The sequence below is a fragment of the Rhipicephalus microplus genome, chromosome 7 (assembly GCF_043290135.1).
Source record: "Rhipicephalus microplus isolate Deutch F79 chromosome 7, USDA_Rmic, whole genome shotgun sequence".
Classification (NCBI taxonomy): Eukaryota; Metazoa; Arthropoda; class Arachnida; order Ixodida; family Ixodidae; genus Rhipicephalus; species Rhipicephalus microplus.
In genome coordinates this window covers 79,359,574-79,384,077 of record NC_134706.1, presented here as the reverse complement: position 1 = coordinate 79,384,077, position 24,504 = coordinate 79,359,574, and the positions used below count along the sequence as shown (strand labels likewise).

General features: G+C 51.3%; 1 non-coding gene and 1 pseudogene across 1 annotated transcript; both read left to right on the top strand.

Moving 5' to 3' along the window:
• The first annotated feature begins 1,484 nt into the window (after window positions 1-1,484).
• TRNAI-UAU (transfer RNA isoleucine (anticodon UAU)) lies at window positions 1,485-1,576 on the top strand. The gene is given in 2 exon segments: window positions 1,485-1,522; window positions 1,541-1,576. It is a non-coding gene; the product is annotated as a tRNA-Ile (tRNA).
• A 9,098-nt stretch (window positions 1,577-10,674) lies between these two features.
• LOC142767802 (uncharacterized) lies at window positions 10,675-20,024 on the top strand (annotated as a pseudogene).
• The last annotated feature ends 4,480 nt before the right edge of the window (window positions 20,025-24,504 follow it).

Genomic DNA, 24,504 nt, shown 5'->3' with positions numbered 1-24,504 from the left:
AAAATGAGAGTGAATGAATCTACTATGGATAATAAAACCAACCACATACCCAGTTTCAACCACATATCCAGTATGTTGCAAAGCGGCTTATATCTGTCTACTTGTCTATATCTGCATATTCACAAAACCATTAATAAACACAAAATAATCGAAATTAGTTGAATATTTCGATTTCTCGGACGAAAACATTCTGGCCTTTCTTAAGAACACTGGAGGTCTTATTTATGTAGAGCGAGCATCTTGCCTTAAAAAAGTACAAAATGGCTGGTGTATCATGTAGGCAAGTGAGCAAAAAAAAAAAGTAGTGATACAAATTGCTGTTGTTGCCGTTGGCGTCGCCGTTGTTGTTGTTGTTGTTGTTGTTGTTGTTGTTGTTGTTGTTGTTGTTGTTGTTGTTGTTGTTGTTGTTGTTGTTGTTGTTGTTGTTGTTGTTGTTGTTGTTGTTGTTGTTGTTGTTGTTGTTGTTGTTGTTCATCAACCTTTTCATGCACGCACCTACAGGGTACTTATAATTGTCCCGTAATTGTCATGTCGGGTTAGTATATTTAAACGGCCGTGCTGACATTTCTTCTATGTGTCCCATCTGTGTTCAAAATTTGCCCTGTGCACCGCCCTAAATGGAGACTAGACAGAAAAACGATTTTTCTCATCTTCAATAATTGTTATTTCACTCTATGAAAGTTAAACTGCTTGCCGCTAGAAGGACATATAAGCGAAAAAAGCGCGAAAAAAGAAAATGCAAGTGACGATGACACTGTGAAATTCTCGCACCCAAAACGTCGTAATGTCAGGTCAAGGAAAACCCGGAGTTGTTTCGGTCCCTATGATAGAAACGTTGGACGAAATGTAGCAATTGACGGTCTCGTAATTAACAGGTGACTCAACGAATAAACACAAAAAGACAAATTTACCTTGAACTAAAACGTGTCTGACAGAGATCTGTCTTGTTGGGTAAGAATAACGCCAATAACACCTGAAAGCATCAAACAATCAACTGTAACCCTACCAAATATGTGTACAGGGTCTGCGGAACCACCAGAAAAAAAATATGCTGGAGCAAGAACAGCCGGTGAAGAATGACGGTGAAGTAGATCCACTAAGAGAAATCTCTGGCTTCAGAGCTGGCCGCACACTCACCCCCTAAAGAAGGAACCGAAATGTAGGGCCAGTTTTTTAATTTTACTGTAAAGGCTATACACTTCAAGTGACCAGATAGTTTGTTTGAGTAGCATAAGCTTTACCTGCTTAAGGTATTCGCTCCATTCTGATATTATATATTTATGTTCGTTTCTACCGAAGCGTTCGCGGCTGCCACAGTGGGAATGGTTCACGCGCACAACACACAAACGTGGAACTTAATCATAAACATCGCATAGTGCAGGCTAAAATAATAAAAAGGAACTGTAAGGCGTAACTGACCGCACAATAAAGGTACATATTAGCGGCATGAATGCGCAGTCGTATGCAGGTCTGCATCGTTGTCTTCCCCAGTGGCGCAATTGGTTAGCGCACGGTACTTATAAGACAGTTCTCGTGAGCTATGCCGGGGTTGTGAGTTCGAGCCTCACCTGGGGAACACTTTTTTAAATACTTTTTTACTTGCAGTTTTTATTCACCTTTCTGGCTACACGTGACCAGCCTTTTTCCTCATGTTCCATTGTAGATCGTTTTTTCTTTCGCAGTTTTCTTGCCGACTTCGCGCCACCTGCCCTCCGCTCTTCTCCAGTTTCGGTTTACACTTTGCCGATAATTTTAAATATTTTATGTTAACAATCAGACTTAACACATTCATTATGTGTCCTTTTCACACACCCAGCCAATCAACTAGGCTTGTGGCCCAGTGTCTCCAGGAAATGTGTTGGATCAACCGGGGTCGAGACTTGAACCTGGACTGGAAACTGTCACCGCAACTCAAACCAACCATTCTGATAGGCATTGGACTCTAGAGAGTTCCCAGCATCTTTAATAAACGTACCAACCTCATCCTCCGGGTTCTCACCGGAGTTACAACCGCGCTTGCCGGTTCGAAAGTGTCACACTACCTTGATTAACTCGGTGGGCTCATGTCTCAGTTCGTTGTCTGAGCATCGAGCAAGCGTGCCTGACTGGGAGCTCTCGACGGCCACAGCCTTGCTACAAAGCTTGCAGAGCGCGATTCGGGCCCATTTCATTGCAAACACTGCATTTTCTTCATGCTTCGCATTGAGTGACTAGAATCCAAGGGGCTCTCCTTACTTTACGCTGATTTTTACGGCGGATATATTGACCGTTTCGTTATGCCACGTTGCATTGTGTGAAAACTACCACTATTAGGAAGCGACACTGGATCCCATCGTCCTGTTCTTCTCCGTCCTCTGCTTCAACATCTCCTTCACTCACCGAAGACGTGCCCCAATTTTCTGGCGTGGGATGCAATAACTACGATGAGGAGAAAGTAGGAGGGCAATGCCACAAACTTCTCCGTTTTTTTTTTTTTAGTCTTTGCACCACTGGCGCATAGGCACAATTTTTTTTCGGGCGATGAACAAAAAGAAAACAGTGACTGCAGAAAAAATTATCTGCATAGATCACGCATTGTAGAAATCAATGTCATACGAAGAGGCCAACGAGCAGCTGCCTATTTCGCATTGCATTGCCCAACGTTGCCAGATAGAGCACCACCTTTGTGCATATTTAATTTTATGCACATAACGCCTATCATTCGTGCTCGTCATGAATGCAAGAAAATATCGGCATATATTATTTCAAATGAGGCCGCGAGAGAAGGAAGACATGAGCGCTTAGATAATAAATAGACACCCTCGAAGAGTATTTTGCTCATCAAAAAATGTTTTGCAATTAGGAAATGTTTGCAATGGAATAGGAGCCCTGCCCGAAACTTCCTGGTCTATAAGCTGAGGTAGACTGCGGCCATCCAAAGCTCCCATCTCGGGAACCCTGTCTGGCTCACGACACCACACTTTGGTTTCGACTACCGTGGCCGCCAAGCAAGTGTGACGACATCCCACCGGCTAGTGGGTTCTCACTCTGGTGAAAACCGGGGTGATGTGCTCGGCATGCGTCTTCCAGATGCTGGCAATTGCCACCAAGGCTCGAACCCACCGCCTACCAGGGTGCGACACAGTGCTTCGAGTCACTGGGCTGCGGCCCTAGTTGTTTAGCTTGGGTTACGTGTAGTTTATGTCTCTGCGCCTCCAGCCTAAAACAGAAAGAAGTGTTTCAGTAGTGGTAAAGGTGAATTGCAAAAACGTTCATAGGTGGGCTATAGTTGGTATAGTTGGTTTACTGTCACCACTGTGCTTGCCTGTGTCCCACCTTTTCCGTATCATGTTTGTTTGCACTGCGAAGTTGTCATAAAAAAGGTGATAAAAATTACGTGGCTGTTTCGGGCCAAGTAATTTATTTCATCTGACATTAGTTTCAAGTGTCCACAATACCTTTCCGCGTGCTTTGCTTGTCACGCACATTCTGCGCACCGTAAGTTACGAAGAGAGCGAGAGAGAGAAAGACAGAGAGCTGCTTGTTCATTTCTAGCTTCCTCGAGTCGCTTCATTCGTGCTCTCGCAACTTTGCTAGGAGCGCTCGTGTCTGTATGTTTGGTGCGCTAATCAGCTGGCTTTAACGACACCGACAAAAATAGTAAAAAGTGGGAAGTAGAGGTGATGGTTATGAGTTTGAATTGTTACGCGAAAGCCTTTAAGAGCTAGTTTCGCAGCAATAACTGTGGTGCTGGCATCATTGTTTGTGAGCGAAACATCGGTGTTGTTCATGAGCGGAAATTTTATATTCATGCGCAGAAAATCTTTGGATTAAAGCGGGGACATTTTATTTTTAGTTTCTATGTGTATGTTTATTTGCGGGAAACACTGTTTTGTTCGCTTTGCCTACTGCTACACTGTTGATGTTTAATGAATTGCTTTTTATCATATTTTGTGCAATGAATACCTCGCTTTTGAAATTTATTTAAGTTTCTTTGTCTCAAAATGCGTTGCATCTTGGGTATTAATCGATGTTTATGCCTATTATGAACTGTGTTTGCTTTCCCCTCGTTACACAATGCCCCACCGGTGCCATGTAAGGTACCGGAAAATAAATAAACTGTCGATTCCGCTCTTAGACTGACTACCGTTCTTTGGCCAACGTGCACTATCCTTCTCGGCGAGCCTCCTCGGGGCCGTCTACGGCAGAAAAAAAACCCTCCGCCAGCCGGCGCCTTCCTATTGGCTGCTGCACATCGGTCCCGGTCCGTCAGAAACACTCGCATCAGGCCGCTTAGGCAGCAGGTCACTGGTGCATCGAGGAACCACTATTGGCACATCGGGCCCGGTTCCCATGGTACCTGATCCCGGAAGCTGACAACCGAGCACTCGAACAGCGCTAATGGCTGTTTCAGACGTCTTCCCACTCTCATGTCGCTCATTCTTTCATTTTCTAGAGCCTTTCTTCTTCTTCACGGTCCGTGCTCGTCTCCGCCACAAACATCATCACCACTTTCCTTGTGGCGACACAGTTATCTTCACCAAATGCCTCCTCGTGGTGTCATGGCCACGCGCCATAATCCACATCATCATAATGAAAAACCACGATTTCGATTCATTATGACCCACACGAAGGGCATGGCATTATTCATTTGTACTGAACCCCGACTATGGTCAATGACACGTTTTACGGCACGCAAGCGTCACCTGGTGCAATTCAACGCACCCAAGTTCGAGCCAGATTATCTTGGGCCATGTAGCAGCAGTCATAAACTTGATCGCAATCAAGAAAAGCAATTCGCATTACCGGGAGAGTGCTGTGGTCGTCGATGGGAGCGGACGTGCCACACATTGGCTTTGGCTTTTTCGCAATTAACGCGGCGTAATCAGCAGTTACCGCAATAATTTTGACACTATCATGTGTATGAAGGTGCGGGTAATCGACAGGTACCGTTTTCAATCAAAAGGTATGAATTCTTCAGCGTTTACGAGCAAATTTTCTCTCGAAGGGAGGGGGGGGGGGGGGCTCCGCTACGCTAAACCGGGAGAAGCGGAATCGAGGCACCGCTCGGCCTAACCACTATAGGCCTAACTTCGACGTGTTCGGCAATTGTAGCCTCTTCTAGGAGGAAGACGGCGTGTCCGGTGGAGGATTTTGCGGCTTCTGGAACCGTAATTAACGGCAGACAGTTGTAATTCGAAGCAAAGGGAGAATAAATTAGAACGGGGGAATTTCAAGAGGGCTCCGGCTGGACGCACGTGGTCCGAAAAGCCAAGACTCAAGGCAAGGAGGCTACGCGACCACCGACACCCGAGCGGCAATCTCGGCCTCGAGTTAGAGACAAACACGCCAAAAAAGTCATCGCCTCTACGACAAATGTGTCTAAAATGCCGAATGTACTACCACGCGAAGACATCAAGATCGTTGTCAGGCCTCGGGAGGCCTAAACATTGCCAAGCTGCAGACGACCGTGGCAACGGCCATTCGAGAGGCAGCAGAGATATCAAAGGAAGACGACAAAGAAGACACGTTCTTCCCAAATGTATACCAGAACATCGTGGTGGTGAGCACCCTGGACGATGGATGATCCCGGGTTTACACCAAACTTCAGTCCGTCCGCGTTGGAGTTCAAGTGCACGAGGTAAGAGCATATCAAACTATGCCAGATGACATGGTGAAGGGAATAATACAAGAAGTTCCGGTGGAGGACACGCCGGCAGAAATCCACCGCAACATCGTCCACCCGCGCCACCCATTGGTGCGTGGAGTGCAACGTATTGGCAAGACGATAACGGTAATCGTGGCCTTTGAGGGGTTGAAGGTGCCCAATTATGTGTGCTACGAAACGGTGCTCCTCCGGTGCAGCCTATACCACAAGCACGTGGACGTGTGCAGGCAGTGTGGTAGGGTTAGACATAGGACGAACGTATGCCCCAAACCCAGTGCTGAAGTGTGCTTCGACTGTGGCGTCAATAGCCCAGCCGAGGGTCACGACTGCAAAGCCAAATGCATGATATGTGGGGGGCCACACCCAACAGGAGATCGTGACTGCAAGCATCTGTACAAAGTGTCTAATGTGGTCACCAGGTAGCAGAGGGAAAGGCAAATGGAAGAGCAGCGTGCAAGACGGCAGCTGGCGGACCCGAACGAGTTCCCGAAACTGGGGAAGACAGCGGAGAGAGCGGCAGCAGCTGCGACCGAGCAGAGCCCGTCGCGTTTCATGACAGCAGGGACCGAAGCTCAAGTAAAAGAAGGAGCGCGAGTCGCCAGCGCGCAGATCCAAGTCAAGAGAGCGCGTAGGCTGGACGGACGTCATCAAAGGAAGAATCAGGAAGAGGAAACCCTCACGGCAGCAGAGCCTAGAGCCGAGCGGTGGAGGTAACAGCGGGGACAATAAAGCCAACAAGAGGAATGAGGAGATAGAGCTACTCAAAGAGAACGTAGTCATGCTTAGCAGAGCAAACGAGGTACTCGAAATAAAAATCACGCAGCTGATATCTGTGCTGGACATGTCCTACAAGGAATTAATGACACTCAAGATGGATCTACCGGGTCGACCCACGCTGACGCAGCAGTTGGCGGAGGAGTGGCATTGCGAGCAGCTACAACAGCAGCCGCAGCACCAACAGGCGGCGCGGAGCAGGCACAGACCTCGGTGCCAGCAGCCCTGCAGGCTATATGAGGGAGGAGACTGTGGCAAACAAGATCACGGCGACGACAGTGGGACCAAGAGGAGGGTCACTGAAAGGCTCAAAGAGCGGAAAATCAACGAGAGGCTCGACAGAATGGGGGAGCACAACAATGCGACAATCAATGCATTCAACGAGCGTTTTGCTAACTTTGACAGTGCACTAAGACAAGTCATGGCGGCGCTGCAGGCGTCAGGAGGACAGGTATCAAGCAAACAACACCACCCACCGCAAGCATAGATAGAGCAGCAACAACATCAGCTACAGCAGTAGGGACCACCCAAGGCCCCCTGGTCTGGCAGTGAAATTGTAATGGCTTTGCCAGTGTAGTGCCATCATCACCATCATCATTTCTCAATCACCGCGCCGCGCCTCTCGCGCAGCTGATGCTAGCTCGAGCTGCGCGAGGATTAGAACAAGCTAGCGCACTTGGCGGTTCGGACGTGGACAGCCGACCGCGGCTCCGCTTCAGGCGTGGAATAAAGTGGCGAGAGAACGACTCGACCACGTTGGCCGCCATCCCGTCTTCCTCTATCACTACATTGGTGACCCGGAGAACACGCCCTTCGCCGAGCAGCCCGCTGCCATGTTCCCGCAACTCTGCCCGCCAGTGCCGCCGTTCCAATCGACCTACCCCAAGGTATGGTTCATGCAGCTCGATGCCGTTCTTGCGCTGAATGGCGTCACGGACCAGCCGCTGATGCACGCCATTCTTCATGACGCCCTTCCGGTAGAGTTGCGTCATAACTCTGCCACTTCAACCTCCAGCCAGCAGCCTTACGATGACCTCTGCTCTGCGGTGCTTGCCAGCTATGGCCTCACCTACCACCCGCTGGCGTTTACCCGCGACTTTCAGGTTTTCTCTGCGTCGCAGCGTGCTGGACCCTCCGGCCCGAAGCTCTCATCTGACCGCAACCTAACTTCCCCGACAACGTCTCCCTCCACCTTCGGTCCGGCCACTAGCACAGTGAGTCTCGCACCCGGTCACAGATCCGACGAGGTTCTTGAAGTCGTTCCTGCTGCCGACAACCTGTTCACCACGAAGTGCGTTTTTTCGACGTCCTCGGCCGACGACGCTGCAGACATGCTTACCACCGGCTCGTCTCGGCCGACTTCCATGGCTCACAACACGGCTGACACGTCAGGTTCTACGACGGCAACATCACTGAACGCCCTGGTGGCTACCACGACTATGGGCATTGTCACGCCCGCTATTCACCTCCCGGTTGCGGAACCTTCACCCTCCCCGATGTCCAAAGGTGACTGTCGACCAGCCTCAATGCTCTGCACGTCCTGCCGGCAACGACCACCATCGTCCTCGCAGTTTCCCGCTGCTGAAGTTAAAGCCACCAGCCCTCAACCACGGCCAAGCTTCCAAGACGCTGCGACGATGACTGACGCGCTTGAGGACGACGTGCCCGGTCCACTTCAGGCAGGGCTCACCAGGCATACCACGCCTGCGGTGGAGCAATCTAGGGGGTGTTGGCTAGAGGCAGCCATCAATTATGCAGACCTGCACGCCAACCTTCGTACGCGTACTACCGGAGGTCATTACACGAGCACAGGTGTCCCGTCCAATACTCCGGGCGAGCCCACGCTGACTGGGTTCCACCACCACCATTCCTTGGAGCCTTTGCTTCCGGACGGCAACAACCAGACGTGTGTCCACAATGCCAGCTCGTGTGTCACAACCACGGCGACGCTCATACCGCATAGGTGTCTACCACCCGTTACCCTACGTCGGCGACGACAACGTGCTTGGCGTCACACATTGCGGCAACTTTTGAGCCGCCCTGCTACGCAGCCACGAGTTGCAGTCACAGCCCGGAAGACGGCGCAAGCGCCTACTCGGCCTATCCGACGCAATGTCCCACCACTAGTCGTGTACCCGACTACCCACCGTACACTTGGCGGCATTGTTAGGACACGTTCCTGCGTGTGTCAGCACGTCTATCTATACCGGCACGTCAGACGCCGCTCAACTTTGAGGTCTGTGTTGCGTCGACCCCGACGTCCAAACCCACACTGCCGACCCTTTGCCGACGTTAGCAGCATGACCTCGCGACACACGGTCCACTCTCGGCCTGTCCGACCAGATCATCGTGAGACCCGCTTGTCGGCGACCACAGCGACCCGGCACTTCCTTCTTCGTCCATTGCGCTTCTCCCAGAGTCGCCCACCGGAGACACACTGCTTACCGATGGCCCATAAACGTTGACAACCTGGACTTGCCAAATGAACACTTCATGTATTGTCGTTCATGTATATAGCATTTGTCGCTCTCTTTCTTTTTTCACATGCCTTCAAATCGCGCAAAGCGCTAGGGGGGGAGCCCTGTAGTGCCATCATCACCATCATCATTTCTCAATCACAGCGCCGCGCCTCTCGCACAGCTGATGCTAGCTCGAGCTGCGCGAGGATTAGAACAAGCTAGCGCACTTGGCGGTTCGGACGTGGACAGCCGACCGCGGTTCCGCTTCAGGCGTGGAATAAAGTGGCGAGAGAACGACTCGACCACGTTGGCCGCCATCCCGTCTTCCTCTCTCACTACACCAGAAAAAAAGGACATTCTGCAGCAGCCCCTGGAACAGACAACCGTGAGGCGCGACGTCATCGTACTGCAGCAAACTCTCACTGAGTAGGTCAAGTTCCCGGGATACAAGGTGAGTGTCAGCCCGCCGAGCCTGTGGGGCACGACCGGCAGCACTGGTAGAGGGGCCTGCACCATGCTGATGAAGGGCATCCCTTTCCTAGAGCATGAGGTACTCGGTGAAAACAACCTGATTGAGCACGCTTTCATCGAGGTGATAACCCGGAAGAAAACTAGAAAGGAAAACACATTCATGCTAAACGTCTGTAGCCACCCGGCACATAGGAAACAGGAGTTCAAGGCTCTGCTGCACAAGGCTAACCACATCACCGACCCGAGCAACAAGCTGGTCATGTGCAGGGACTTTACCACACCGAACCAGGCCTGGGGCTAAGGTAGAACACTGGTCAAGGGCCAAGACCACCTGCAGGACGCGACTGACCTAGGAGGCTGATCCTGATCACCGACCCGGCGGACCCCACGCGGATCGGCAACTTGGTCACCCGAGACACGACGCCAGATTTCGCGTTCATTTGGAGCGGCGGCAGCGACCATGCGAACATGGAAGACTTTGGCTAGCGGAAATCGGGGAACGAGCTGGGAAGCGACCACTACGTCGTGGAGATCACCGTCCTGCTCAGCAGCAGAAGTACGGTCACCAAATTCAGCGACTGCGTCAGGACACACAGTCACTGACTGGGACGCCTTCCGTGGGTCACTACCGGCCGAGAAGGTGGTGATCGAGGACATCGAGGAGTGGACGGTGGAGCTCATGGAGTTGGCCGCGGCAGTGACTAGGGAGATCGAGACAGACATCAGTATCGAGCGAGTGGACAACTGCCTAGCACAACTTATCGAGGCTAAGCGTGCCCTCTTGATGATGTGGAAAGCACAACGTGCCAACAGGAAGCTCCGCAAGAAGATTGCAGAGCTCAACCAAATGATCGAAGCCCACTGCAGAACACTGTGCACCCAGCGATGGCACGAGATCTCTTGCCCGGCAGACGGGCAGATGTATGGCGACCGGATGGGGACCCTGCTGCAGCACCTCCTGGATGAAACCAAGACCAAGTCGCACCAGCGAGACCGGTTAGCCAGGCTCATGCATGCAGCGGCCACAGAACGCAGAGAGGACGAGGTGCGAAGGCGCCTGGACGCCAAGTACCTGCCTGCTACCCCGTAAATGCACCACCCGACTACAAGGGGGTGGTCAACTCGAGCCTAGACCGGGACATTGACATATGGGAGGTCAGAGAGGCCTTGCACGACCTCAACACATGATCGGCGGCAGGCCCAAATCGTGTGACGAACAAGGTGCTGAATAATCTTGGCAAGTCGATCGAAAGTCTGACAGACTACTAAAACCGGTGCTGGCGGGCTGGGACTCTCCCGTGGCAATGGAAGGCGGCCAAGACCATGCTAATCCTCAAGCCAGGCAAGCCACTGGACATTGAGTACCTCCGGCCCATCTCACTCACGTCCTGCGTGAGCAAGGTAATGGAGCATGTCCTGGTGAACAGGTTCCAGCGGTACCTGGAGGAGTCGGGGCCCTACCCAGACACGGTCATCGGCTTCAGGAGCAAGCTTGGCACCTAAGATTCTGTGATCCCGCTCAAGAGGAAGATTTTAGACGACAACACCAGATCGAGGGATAACCGTGCCGTGCTCGGCCTGCACCTGACGAGTGCCTTTGACAAGGTGACGCACTCAGTGATTCTGGCACAAATGTTGAGGCTGAACATGGGCGAGTGGTCATACAGATACATAAGGAATTTTCTGTCGTATCGCGCGGTTGAAATACACGCGGGCGACCTTCAGCTACCAAAAAAAGATGCTGGGCAGCGTGGGGACCCCACAAGGGTCGGTCATCTTGCCGCTGCTGTTCAACCTAGAGATGATCGGAGTGGCCGAACGGCTTTCGCGTGTGAGCGGGGTGCGGCACACCATATACGCCAGCGATATTGTGCTCTGGGTCAAGGGAGGCAGTGACGCCCACATTGAAGACACATTGCAGGCGGCGGTGGATGCCATCCAGAAGCAACTGAATGGATCGGTGCTGGTGTGTTCCCCGACCAAGTCGAAGCTCCTCGTGGTGCCACTGTAGGGAGTGAGAAAGAAGGAGAGCTACCCAAGAAGGGACTGCGAGAAAATCACGATACGAACGAGTGGCGGCCAGGCGATCACGCACTTCAAAAAGATACAGGTGCTGGGCAAGCTCCCAGAGCGAAGCAAAGCCAATGACGAGACCATTAACCACCTAACGTCCAAAGTCAACATGGTCATACGCCTCATCAAGAGGGTATCAAGCAGAAGGGCTAGATGCAAAACAGAGGCCAGCCTCACGCGGCTTGTGCAGTCCTTTGCTGTGAGCCATATTGCCTATGTGGCAGCCTTCCAAAATTTGAAGGCACACGAGCGTGACAGGGTCAACCGCTCATATGGAGGTGTCACGGACGGCTATTTTTGGCGACACTGCGTCACGGCAATTAACGGGCGCCGTACTCCCCGACTGACCGTGAGAAACGGCGGCACATGAAAGGGAACCGATAAGTGCAAAATGGGGTGCTCTCCTTAGAACGTCGCTGCCGACAGTTAATCCTTTTGTAACCGTGGCGACGTCTGCAAGGTCGTAGAAGGCCACGGTATACCCCGTACAAGGATTAGACTACAAGACGCCCGGCTGAGAGCTAAGTGGTTGACCGTTCCCACGGAGAAAAGCGTGGGAAACGCTCTGGTGGCCAAGCCGTATGACAACAACCCGACAGGTTGTCACTCTCGCTAGTTGCGGGCCCTCTCCCTATTAAAAAGGGGTGGGGTCAAAATATTTTTGGGGCGGAGTTTCCCCTCAATTAAACGCGCATGATTGGACCCAGGTAGAGGTCTCTTGTCCCCAAGGAAAAGAGCGAGGAGACACGAGGGGGATTTAAGTGCAGGTATTTGCCCTGCTAGGCAGACTAGTCGCTGACCAAGATGGTGTAGAAACAGATCATCAAGCATCTCTTCTAGAAGTTTTTAGTGTGGCTCTGTATCGGCTGGCCACCTAAACTTAGCCGTTCGTCTAGTTGTGACGCGATATTAACGTCGGCAACGTAGACATCGGGACTTCGCCTCGAGTTAGCTCAACCTGCTCGAAGTCACCTGCAAGCACTAGCCTCCCGGAGCCACCAGCGTTGCAACACCGCCGACATCGCAGTCGTGCCAGAACTCTCTTCGACTTCTCCGCATCCGATCGTCGGGGACACAACGCTGCCGGTCATCACACGTATGCCTTCACCTGTTTATATCTTCGAACTTTCTCCTCCGTCGTTCTATTCTTGTTAGTTTGTGTAGTTTGTAATAGTTCTCTCTCGTAAGCTGATCTATTGTTTCTGTTATATATTTCTTTAGTTGTATCAAGTGTTGATGTATTTTGTTAGTTGTATTGAAGTGTTGTATTAGATACCGTGTGCTGCAATATCACTAGAGTAAAGTTGTTTTGTTTTCCCACGTCTCTGATCTCTTCACTGTCTCTGCTTGCGCACGGAACGAACCAACCTGCTGTCATTCCCGTCGCCGACTTCGCGCTGGCGACGCTTGAGTGGCAGCTTGTAACAAAACTGGCGTCCGCGACAGGACGTTCCATACAAGAGTAAGACAGTGAGGGGTGAACGAGAACCGTGCGGATAGCGTGGTGATAGAGCCCCACAGTTGAAGCGGTTGCATCCTGCATAAGATTGAGCTGGTTTTATAGTGGCATTATAGTGACAGTTGCAGTATGGAGTGTATAGATTTGGATAAGTGTATCGCGCAAGGTAAACAGTTAGGCCTCGAGGGCGCCGAACTGAGACAATGGGTTAAGGAGCAGCAGGAACAGGCGCAGGCGTTAGCCAGAGAAGAGCGGGCACGGGCCCGGGAGGAAAAGGAAAAATAAAGGGAGAGAGAACGCGAACAAAGGGAGAGAGAACGCGAACAAAGGGAGAGAGAACGCGAACAAAGGGAGAAAGAACGAGAAGCGGCAAGGGAAGCCGGAGAACGGGAAGTGCAGTTACTGCAATTAAAGATTCGCCTCAGTGAGAGTAGTAGAGTGAGCTGATCCAGCAGTGAGCACGGCGACGCCGGGGAGGAGCCGAGTTTAAGAATACACGCAGGTAGACTGCTCGTCACCTTTGACGAAGGAAGGGACGACTTAGATGCGTTTATACGCCGGTTTGAGAGCATCGCCAGAGGGCAAAAATGGCCTGAAAGCCAATGGGCGACGGCGCTTTCGACATGCCTTACAGAAGAGGCGCTAAGTGTTTATGGCAGGCTACCGCCTGCAGATGCAGCGGACTACACCAAGGTTAAAACCGCCCTCCTGAAGCACTTTCGCTTCACGGCGGATGGGTTCCGAGACAAGTTTAATAAGGAGAGGCCAGTAGGGGGTGAAACAGCAACACAGTACGCGGCCCGCTTAAGACATTACTTCGATAGATGGGTTGAGCTGTCCAAAACTGAGACAGAATTCGAGTCCCTCCGAGCATTGTTGATTAGAGAGAGGTTTTTGCACGGATGTGGTTCGAACCTGGCATTATATTTGAAAGAAAGGAGGGCGGAATCCCTGGAAGACATGCTTGAGCTGGCAGACCAGTTTTTGGAAGCTCAGGGTGGAGCAAGCCTAGTGAAAACAAAGAAAGATGGTCCCATAACGGACGAAAAGGGGAAATACGAAAAAGGAGGCAACAGCCACTCACCACTACCACGGTGCTATATTTGCAATCGCGGGAATCGCCCACCACACTTGTGTCGCAACAGACCTGCCGCTAATGTAGCCATCGTCTGCTTCAAGTGTGGGAAAAAAGGACATAGGGCAAACGACTGCCGGTCAGGAGCAAATAACTCACTCCAGGCGTCCTGCCTCTACGCACCGAGGGAAACGCGTGAGGATCCCATATGCGACGGGTATGTCGAGCTTAGGAATGGCGAAAAAGTCCCCGTCGTCAACGCCGTAAGGGCGACACCGCCGAAAAATCTGGCCGAGAACCAACCAGCGGCCACAGGGACCCTCCGAGGCACAGACATATCAGTGTTGCGGGATACGGGGTGCAACACAGTAATCGTGCGGAGGAAGTTGGTGAAGGAAGACGAGCTGACAGGTACAAGCAGACTCGTCTACTTGGTTGACGGAACAGCGAGGATGCTGCCCGAAGCACGGATTGAGGTTGACACCCCCTACTTTACTGGCAATCTGACAGCACTATGTCTGCAAGATCCACTGTATGACCTCATTCTGGGCAATATCGAGAGCGTAAGACCTCCTAATGATCCCAGAAAGCAGACTGAAAAACCAGTCGCGACAAAGGAGTTAAGAGAAGAGCCTGTGGCAGCAGCTATAACCCGTTCCCAAGCACATGCACAGCCGGAAAAATTTGCCAAGCTTCGTACGCCTGGGACCACGGCGGGATTGCCGGGAGATAACTATGGCTGCGAGCAGAGGGGAGATGCGACACTCAAACAGTGTTTTGAGAAGATCGGCAGGAAGCAAACATGCCGAAATGAGAAGGAAATCATCGAGTACAAACAAGAACAGGGACTGCTGTACCGACAGTACACAGAGGCCAACGGACGGCTTGTACGCCAATTAGTCGTTCCGCGCTGCCACCGAGAGGCTGTGCTTAAAACGGCACACGATGGTATAATGGCAGGACACTTGGGCATGCAGAAAACGAAGGACCGGATCTCGGAGGAGTTCTTTTGGCCAGGCATCACAGCTGACGTGAAAAGATTCGTCGCCTCATGTGACATTTGTCAGCGCACCGTACCAAAGGGCCGTGTACCACATGTTCCACTGGGGAGGGCACCCATAATCGACACCCCGTTCAAGCGAGTGGCGATCGATATAGTGGGATCGATTCACCCGCCCTCAAAGCATGGGAACCGATACATTTTGACTTTGATGGATTATGCCACCCGGTATCCAGACGCAGTGGCGCTCCCGAGTATCGAAACTGAGCGAGTGGCCGAAGCCCTGGTGGAGATGTTCTCCCGATTTGCGTCCCCCGCGAGGTACTGAGTGACCGTGGCACGAACTTCACATCGGACCTGATGAAGGAAGTAGCGCGGCTCCTTTCCGTGCGCCAGCTCCACACCACCCCATATCACCCCATGGCGAATGGCTTGGTGGAAAAATTCAACGGCACCTTAAAATTAATGTTAAAGCGCATGTGCGCCGAAAAACCGAGAGATTGGGACCGCTACCTGGCACCTCTCCTCTTTGCCTATAGGGAGGTTCCGCAGGCCAGTATGGGGTTTTCACCCTTCGAGCTTCTCTACGGCCGCCATGTGAGGGGACCCTTGGCGATACTGAAGGAGCTGTGGACGAACGCCGACTTGACTGAAGAAGCTAAGACGACGTACCAGCATGTCTTCGACCTTCGGAACCGCTTGGAGGAAACGTGCCGCCTGGCACACGAGGAGTTGGAAAAAGCCGGAGCACGGTACACGAAGCTGCACAATCGAAAGGCGAAGGAGCGGAGTTTCAACCCCGGGGACAAGGTACTGATTTTACTTCCCACCAACACGAACAAGCTGCTGCTGCAATGGAAGGGCCATTTTGAAGTCCGGGAAAAGAAAGGTGAAGCTGACTACGTCGTAGACACGGCTGGCGGCAGAAAAATCTTCCACGCCAACTTACTAAAGAGATACGAGGAGAGGGACAGCCCCTCCACCAAGGTATGCAACGTGACATTTGGTGTTGTGGAATCGAGCGAGGACGAGAATATTCCAACCCCTGACTGGCTGAAAGTAGAAGGGGAAGAAGACGTGAAGCTCTCCGACAAACTGGACGCTCAGCAGATCGGACAGCTGCAAAGAATTGTCAGGGAACACGCTCGTATTTTCTCTGATGTCCCGGGCAAAACTGACTCGGTCCACTGCAACCTCGAACTCACCACGAGTAACCCCGTCCACGTGAAACAATACCCTCTTCCCTTTGCAACGCGGGAAGGTGTAGAGAAAGAGGTACGAGAGATGGAGAAGCTCGGCATCATTGAGAAATCAGAGTCACCTTATAATTCGCCAGTCATTTTGGTAAAGAAACCCGATGGGACAAATCGACTGTGTATCGATTTTCGACGCCTGAACAACGTTCTGGTGGCCGACTCCGAACCTATGACAAGAACTGACGCGGTGTTTGCTACAGTGGGAAAGAAGAAGTATTTCTCGAAGCTCGACTTCGTGAAGGGCTATTGGCAGATCCCGCTGATCGAAGAGTCCAAAGCGAAGACGGCCTTCTCGACGACATCGGGACTATATCAGTTCCGCTTCATGCCATTCGGCATCAAGACAGCGCCTGCTGTATTTGCTAAGTTGATGCGGAAGGTTGCAGAAGGTATACCTGGTGTGGACCACTACTACGATGATGTACTGGTGGCCACCGAGACATGGGAAGAGCACCTGAGGTCTCTGGGAATGCTTTTTGAGCGCATACAGAGGGCCGGGCTTACAGTGCGCCCCAGTAAATGCGAACTTGGGGTAGAAGAAATCGACTTCTTGGGACACCGAGTTGGCAGGGGCAGATTGCAACCACTGGGGAAAACACTCGACAAGATCGAAGCTGCACCACGTCCTTCAACCAAGCGACAAGTGCGCGCCTTCCTCGGTCTGACCGGGTACTATCGGGAATTTATCCCGAATTACGAAGAAGTCAGCGCTCCCCTTACAGATTTAACTCGGAAGGGCGAAGCTAACTCGGTGAAATGGACAGCAGCCCACGAGGAGGCTTTTCAAAGTCTCAAAGAACATGTCTCGACGGAGCCGATACTACGGCTACCAGATTTGCACCAACCATTCGTACTTCGAACGGACGCATCGGACACAAGTCTCGGAGCCGTGCTCATGCAGGCCCACGAAGGCAAGCTCCACCCCACAGCTTATGCCAGCCGAAAGCTGCTTCCACGGGAGGCTTCCTATAGTACCATCGAACGCGAATGTCTCGCGTTGGTATGGGGAATTCAGAAATTCTCCATGTACTTATATGGTGTACATTTTTGTGTCCAGACAGACCACCAGCCTCTGAGTTATATCCAACGGGCAAAACAGTTGAACGCTCGAGTACTTCGATGGAGTTTACTACTCCAAGAGTACCAGTTCACCATTACGCATATTAAGGGTAGCGAAAACGTGGGAGCCGATTACTTGAGCCGGATATAGTTCTTGAGGTCTATGAGCATGTTATTTTTTTTCCTTTCGTCTGTTGGTTTCAGTTTGTATGTGCGTATTTCATTGTATAAGCAGTGTATTTTGAGTTATTTTCTGTTTGCTTGGTGTATTGGTTGTTTTTACTTGCTGTAATGCACATTGAAGGATTGCACTACAGTTGAGGAGCGCACCTGTTCCGTTTAATTTTGTAGTATACATTCGTGCAGTGTATTCTGTATTGATGGCTGCCGTACATGGCTATTTCCTCTTCTTGTTTGTATGGCGCATTGATATTGTTGCGTGTAAATGAAGCTGGTACTCTAACCATTGTTTGTTTTTCCTTTTGTTGTTACTTTGATGCACTCTGCCTAATTATGTTGTGTATGAGAGGGACAGTCCCCATGCCTCCCTTGTTGGTGGTGTTTTGTTCCTTGTTGTCGAGAAAATTCCCCTCCGTGCGAACAAATGTTATGAATAACATTCTGAAAGTGGGGGGCAATGTCACGGACGGCTATTTTTGGCGACACTGCGTCACGGCAATTAACGGGCGCCGTACTCCCCGACTGACCGTGAGAAACGGCGGCACATGAAAGGGAACCGATAAGTGCAAAATGGGGTGCTCTCCTTAGAACGTCGCCGCCGACAGTTAATCCTTTTGTAACCGTGGCGACGTCTGCAAGGTCGTAGAAGGCCGCGGTATACCCCCGTACAAGGATTAGACTACAAGACGCCCGGCTGAGAGCTAAGTGGTTGACCGTTCCCACGGAGAAAAGCGTGGGAAACGCTCTGGTGGCCAAGCCGTATGACAACCCGACAGGTTGTCACTCTCGCTAGTTGCGGGCCCTCTCCCTATTAAAAAGGGGTGGGGTCAAAATATTTTTGGGGCGGAGTTTCCCCTCAATTAAACGCGCATGATTGGACCCAGGTAGAGATCTCTTGTCCCCAAGGAAAAGAGCGAGGAGACACGAGGGGGATTTAAGCGCAGGTATTTGCCCTGCTAGGCAGACTAGTCGCTGACCAAGATGGTGTAGAAACAGATCATCAAACATCTCTTCTAGAAGTTTTTAGTGTGGCTCTGTATCGGCTGGCCACCTAAACTTAGCCGTTCGTCTAGTTGTGACGCGATATTAACGTCGGCAACGTAGACATCGGGACTTCGCCTCGAGTTAGCTCAACCTGCTCGAAGTCACCTGCAAGCACTAGCCTCCCGGAGCCACCAGCGTTGCAACACCGCCGACATCGCAGTCGTGCCAGAACTCTCTTCGACTTCTCGCATCCGATCGTCGGGGACACAACGCTGCCGGTCATCACACGTATGCCTTCACCTGTTTATATCTTCGAACTTTCTCCTCCGTCGTTCTATTCTTGTTAGTTTGTGTAGTTTGTAATAGTTCTCTCTCGTAAGCTGATCTATTGTTTCTGTTATATATTTCTTTAGTTGTATCAAGTGTTGATGTATTTTGTTAGTTGTATTGAAGTGTTGTATTAGATACCGTGTGCTGCAATATCACTAGAGTAAAGTTGTTTTGTTTTCCCACGTCTCTGATCTCTTCACTGTCTCTGCTTGCGTACGGAACGAACCAACCTGCTGTCATTCCCGTCGCCGACTTCGCGCTGGCGACGCTTGAGTGGCAGCTTGTAACAAAACTGGCGTCCGCGACAGGACGTTCCATACATACAAGACAGCACTCGGGCTTTTTGACTGTACATGCATGGAGAAGCTCCTGCCGGTGGAGATGCACAACACCCTCGCGGAAATTGCAGAAGCGTAGAGGACCACCCAGATGGAGGGGCTCTCGGGCACTAGAACCAGCCAGCAGGTGCTTCGCAACCTAGGATTGGAGCCGAGGAGAGCGGACGAGGAGACTGCAGAAGAGGTGGAGGTGCCAGAGTGTGTGCGGAGACACGTACAAATGCACCCGATCTCCAAGAACGTCATTCCAGAGTACAACGGGGAGTGGAGGGCAGCAATGGCCAGGGCCTTGATCGACCTGCACGCCAGAGACAACGGTGCCGTATACGTGGACGCGGAAGAGTATAAGGACAGGAAGGGAGCTTTCACCGCGGCGGTGGTCAGCGTGGTCACCGGCGAGACGAAGGCAGCGGCGAGCGTGTGGGCACGAGCGGCGCATCGGGCCGAGAGGGTAGCCATCGCCCTGGCTCTCGCCGACCGCGGATGTACGACTGTGCTGAGTCATTCCAGGACCACTGTGCAGAACTACGCTAGAGGCAGGGTGTGTGGCAGCAGTGCGGGTGCTGCACGCGGTGAACCTAGCGGACAGAACGGTGACAATTAAGAGGTTCCCGGCCCACACGAGTAAGGTGGCGTCACCTTGCGGCAGCGCCAACCACAACGAGACGTAGCGGTGGTGCGAAGCCAAAGACAGGATGACAGAATACAATGAAGTATTGAAGTGGTACAGATTTGGGCGCAGGACTATGCCCGCGCCTCACCTGGGCCTCATCCGAAGTGAGGCGGTAGCGTTCCGACAACTGAAGACGGGGTCGCTACCCACGCCGATCTCATGAAGCACGTTTGTTCTAACGTATACGCAAGTGGCTTGTGTCGCGTGTATAGAACTGAAAGAGCTGCTGCGACTCACATCTTGTAGGATTGGGAACAGAATCTGAGGGAGGCAAGAACAGTGACGGCGATCCCGCCGTTGCTTACAGCCGCCGCAGGAATCGACCAGCGGCATGAGCCAACACGAGCCGTCCAGTAGATCTCACCTACCCTCGAAAAGCACCACCCGAGGGAAAGCACCAAGTGCTCGCTACCACCCGGTCACAGAGGCAGGCGCGGGTGCCAGAATGCGGGTGTAGCGAGGACTGCTCGCCGAGTAGAGGACGTCACACCGAGGTGATGTTTGGCCGCATCACGATTACCCTCCCTTCGTGGGGCTAGGATGGACGTCCACCACATCACCAAATAAAGTATTTCTCACTCACTCATCCGCATCACCCTAATCACGATAAAACGTGCTCGTGTGATACCGGTATTACAAGGGCACCGTTCCTATCAGTGTTGACGGAGGTCGGGGCTTGATTTATACGGTGCGGGTTAACAGTCATGGTAACCAAGGTGGATTGCTTGTCGATGTGTCGATTACTTATATATACGGACTCCACGCAGGATGTTCGAAAGCTGCTAAAAGCGGCTATAGCTCCCTTCGTACAGCTTCAGATGTACAGCAACTGATCCACTCATGTGCCAGTGTTGTCTAGGTATTGTGGATCTATCGGTCTGCACCGACCCACCAGGGGGCTGATGCCGCTTGCCATGTAGCCGAAGTTCTACAACCGCTGCCTCAACTTTGTTTACCCCCAAATCGCATCTTGCTCCTGCACAATGCAATACTGCAGCGCTCGGCGCGTGCGTTCCTTTCTTCGTTATAGCATCGGACTTTCCCAGCGACTTGACTTGCCGAGAAGACGATGCCCTGATGAGGATTCGCGTAGGCACCACCTTGACTCCTGCCGTCCGGACTACGTGGAACTCCAGCGTGCAGATCTTAAAACAACATACCCCTTCTGCACTGCACCAGCCACAGATTCCACGCAATATCACCTATTGAATACCTACACGGGCCTTCACAAGGTGCGTAGCCACCGCCGACGCGGCCTCGTCTACTTCCCTGGTCGACCACTAGATTAAAGGGATGGACGCCCGGTCCCCTGCCTCGAGTGCCGAGTAGAATTTATGCAAGTAGCCGAACTTTTTTTCTTTTTAAGTCTCACTGTGGCACTAATAAATAGAAAAGCTATATAAATGATCACGAAAGCACCAAAATTTAGGAGGTTCGATAAATAGATTAACGTGGTCTAAGTGTTTCGTGTTACTAAAAGCTCAAAATGTGCTTTAAACTTATAGGAACAATTTTTCGAGTATCAATACAGTTTCACTATCCCGCAAAGACTACTCTTACCGCAACACGACACATAACAAGCGAGAAAGCGCGGAAAAAAAGGGGGGTGAAACCACGATAATATTTTCATACCTCTTCTGAGCCCTTCTGCCTCTTCTTCTATACGTATACAGGCCTCTTCTGAGTCCTGTATACGTATTTGGTGGCCCTAGCTTGGACATTTTGGCGATAAGTTTGGCGAGAAGTGAACCTCGGTTTTGTCTACTAATAATTGAACACATAGCATTAAAGTTTTCAGAATGCGATTCGTGAATCTATACCAAGCCATTGTTCCTTTTTAATGTCCCTTCGAGAATAAATGTTTGCAGTGGGTTAAGAGCCCGGCTCGAAACTTCCCGGTCGATAAGCGGAGCTGGACTATGGCCATCCAGTGCTCCCTATTCGGGAACCCTGTCTGAATCAGGACACCACACTCGGGTCTCGACTGCCGAGATGGTCGAGGAAGTGTGACGTCATCCCACCGGCTAGTGTGCTTTCACTCTGGTGAAAACCTGGGTACTGCGCTCGGCACGCGTCTTCCAGATGCTGGCAATTCCTGGCAATTTCCACAAGAGCTCCAACCCCACCGCCTACCAGGGTGCAACACGGTGCTTCGAGTCACTGGCCCACAGCCCTGGTTATGTACTTAAGGTCGGGTGGGGTTTATGTATTTCATCTTGCTAAGTAAAACAAAAATATGCGTTTGGGCGATGAGCCGAATGCTTACAAGTCCCACTGGTATATCGGCCTAGTTCCTCGGAGTGACAGGCTGGAGCCTGCGTCTAGAACACAGACCCACCGGAATGCCAGCAGTTGCCAAACTTGAAGGAAACCATCTGATGGAAAACCGGTACTGGGGCAGCCGGTCCTTAGAATGCGAGCTTAACTCGGTTTTCCTATATTTTCTCGGCTTCGATTTTCTATATTAAACTTAGGTTTTCTAAGTTTTGTTACTTAGCTTTTCGTAGACTGATCATAACCTTTCCTAGGGTGAACAGCACCTCAAAGCTGCCCATCAAGCCACACCACCTGGGAACATGGTTCAGTTCTCTCTTCATACGCTTCGTCTTCTTTATTATCTACATAATTCTTCTTTTTTTTCCTTCACTTTGTCTACAACTTGTTCGCCTTTCTTGTTGCTTTTGTGAAGAGGTTTATAAGCCGTTAAAGACAGCGACGAGACAGCGTGAAGAACCGTCCAGCGATCGGCACAGCAACGAACCGAAGCACGAGCCGAGAGAGCCGGGCGTTGGCGATGCTGCTTGCTGCAGGCACGTCTTCTTCTTCACACTTTCATATTTCAATACTTCCTTATTCCTTCGTGTATTACCCGCTCTCTTCCTTTCCTTCCTCTTAACCCTCCCATCAGTGTTCATCACCCTCGCCTTTCGCACATCTCACTCTGCTCTACTGTACACAGTTGGGGAGTAGCATGCCCTATCATATCTTCCTTTCAGTCGTACTCGCTCCAACAGTCCTCGCCCTCTCACCTCTGTTCTGGATCCCTGTGGTACACTATACTACACAAGGGTACGACGCTTTACACCCTTCCCTCCTCATTTTCTTTCTCCTCAGCCTCGCATCCCACTCCATCCACCTGCTATAACTATGTAACACATGGCAATGCTACCCCATGCATGCTGGTTTTCAGTGGCGCAAACCCAGCCAAGCTTTCACGTCTTACTCCGGAATTACATTGACTTCAAACAGTTCCCCTGAATAAAGAACCGTCTAGGGGAACGAAATCTCTACAAATAGCACTGCGTCTGCGCGGAGAGGGCAGCACTGTCATCACAAAAAATGGAAGAGCGCCATTTCTAGGTTCCGTTGTAAAGCTTCTTAGGGCTACTTATAGAAGTACACAAGGTACCCGCTATTTAACGTCATAAATTATTATTTTCCCAAGTTTGCAAGTACCCACTACGCCATCATTTGTCATGCTGCGGAGAAGCAAGGTACCCTCTAGAGCACTGCACTGCCCGCCCGCGGGTCGGGCCGGGTAAGGCGTTGTTGGATCTATACCAAGCCGGGCGCGGCTTGTGCTCGGGCCTGAGTCATGCCCGTATTAGCCCAAATACTCATAGATGTCGGTATAATTACGTCTATACGCTGCTTTATTTTGTTGTTTTGTGTAGTATAACGTCCCGAAGTTATCCAGGTTATGCGAGATGTCGTAGCTGAGGACTCCGTGTAATTGAATTCACGTGAAGTGCATTAGCGTACAATGAAATCCGAATGTACAAGACATCTGCCATTTAGCTCCATCGGTATGCTACGTGTACTTCCCAAAAACTCTTAGTGTCGATTTCCGCAATTTTATTGATAGTATAATAAAGAACTGAGACAGAACTGTTATTCGAGACCCGGTAGGAGCGTAAGCCTATCCAGCAAAATCAGAGACAACGTCCGGGCAGAGCGTCTCGTGCTTAGCACTGACAATGTGTTTGCCGAGATTTGCATGACCCACTGTATACATTAATCATTACATATTTCCCCCTTGCTGAAGATGGTGCCAAGTAAGTGTTCTAAGGTGTCGTGAGGACAAGTGGTTCGTGATACGATTTGAGGTGATCCACATGTGCGATTTCGCGGCCTTGGCAATGCAGGTCCACAGTGGCCGTGAGGGGCTCGATCAGGTAGTTAACAGCGGAAGTTTGTTCTGTGACGCGAGCAGGTCATTGTGGAGGTACCAGGAGCAGCACTGGGGGGCACCGACAGCCAAACAAGAGAGTTGGGCGAAAACTGGTAGTTGGACCGTCCATCGTCGTGACGAAATTTCTGTAGCCCTTGTTCTTGTGTTGTAAGGGTGCGAGCTAATTGCCGACATTCTTCCGCATACGGAGCGGCTTCGGAAACTGGTGTGCCTTCGGATGAGTCGGGTTGGTAGGGGAGAATGGTGTAGATTGGAGATGATGGTTCTTGACCATAACGCAAAAAGAAGGGAGAAAAGCCTGTCGTCGCTTGAGGTGCCGTGTTGTAAGCGTACGTTACGTAGGGAAGGGGAAGATCTCAGTTGGTGTGGTCGCAGGTGACATACATAGAAAGCATGTCGCCAAGAGTACGGTTGAAACGCTCGGTCAAGCCATTTGTTTGTGGGCGATATGCGGTAGTACAGCGGTGAATCACATGGCATCCAGCAAGAAGTTCTTGAATAACATCCGCGAAAAAGACGCGGCCTCGGTCACTC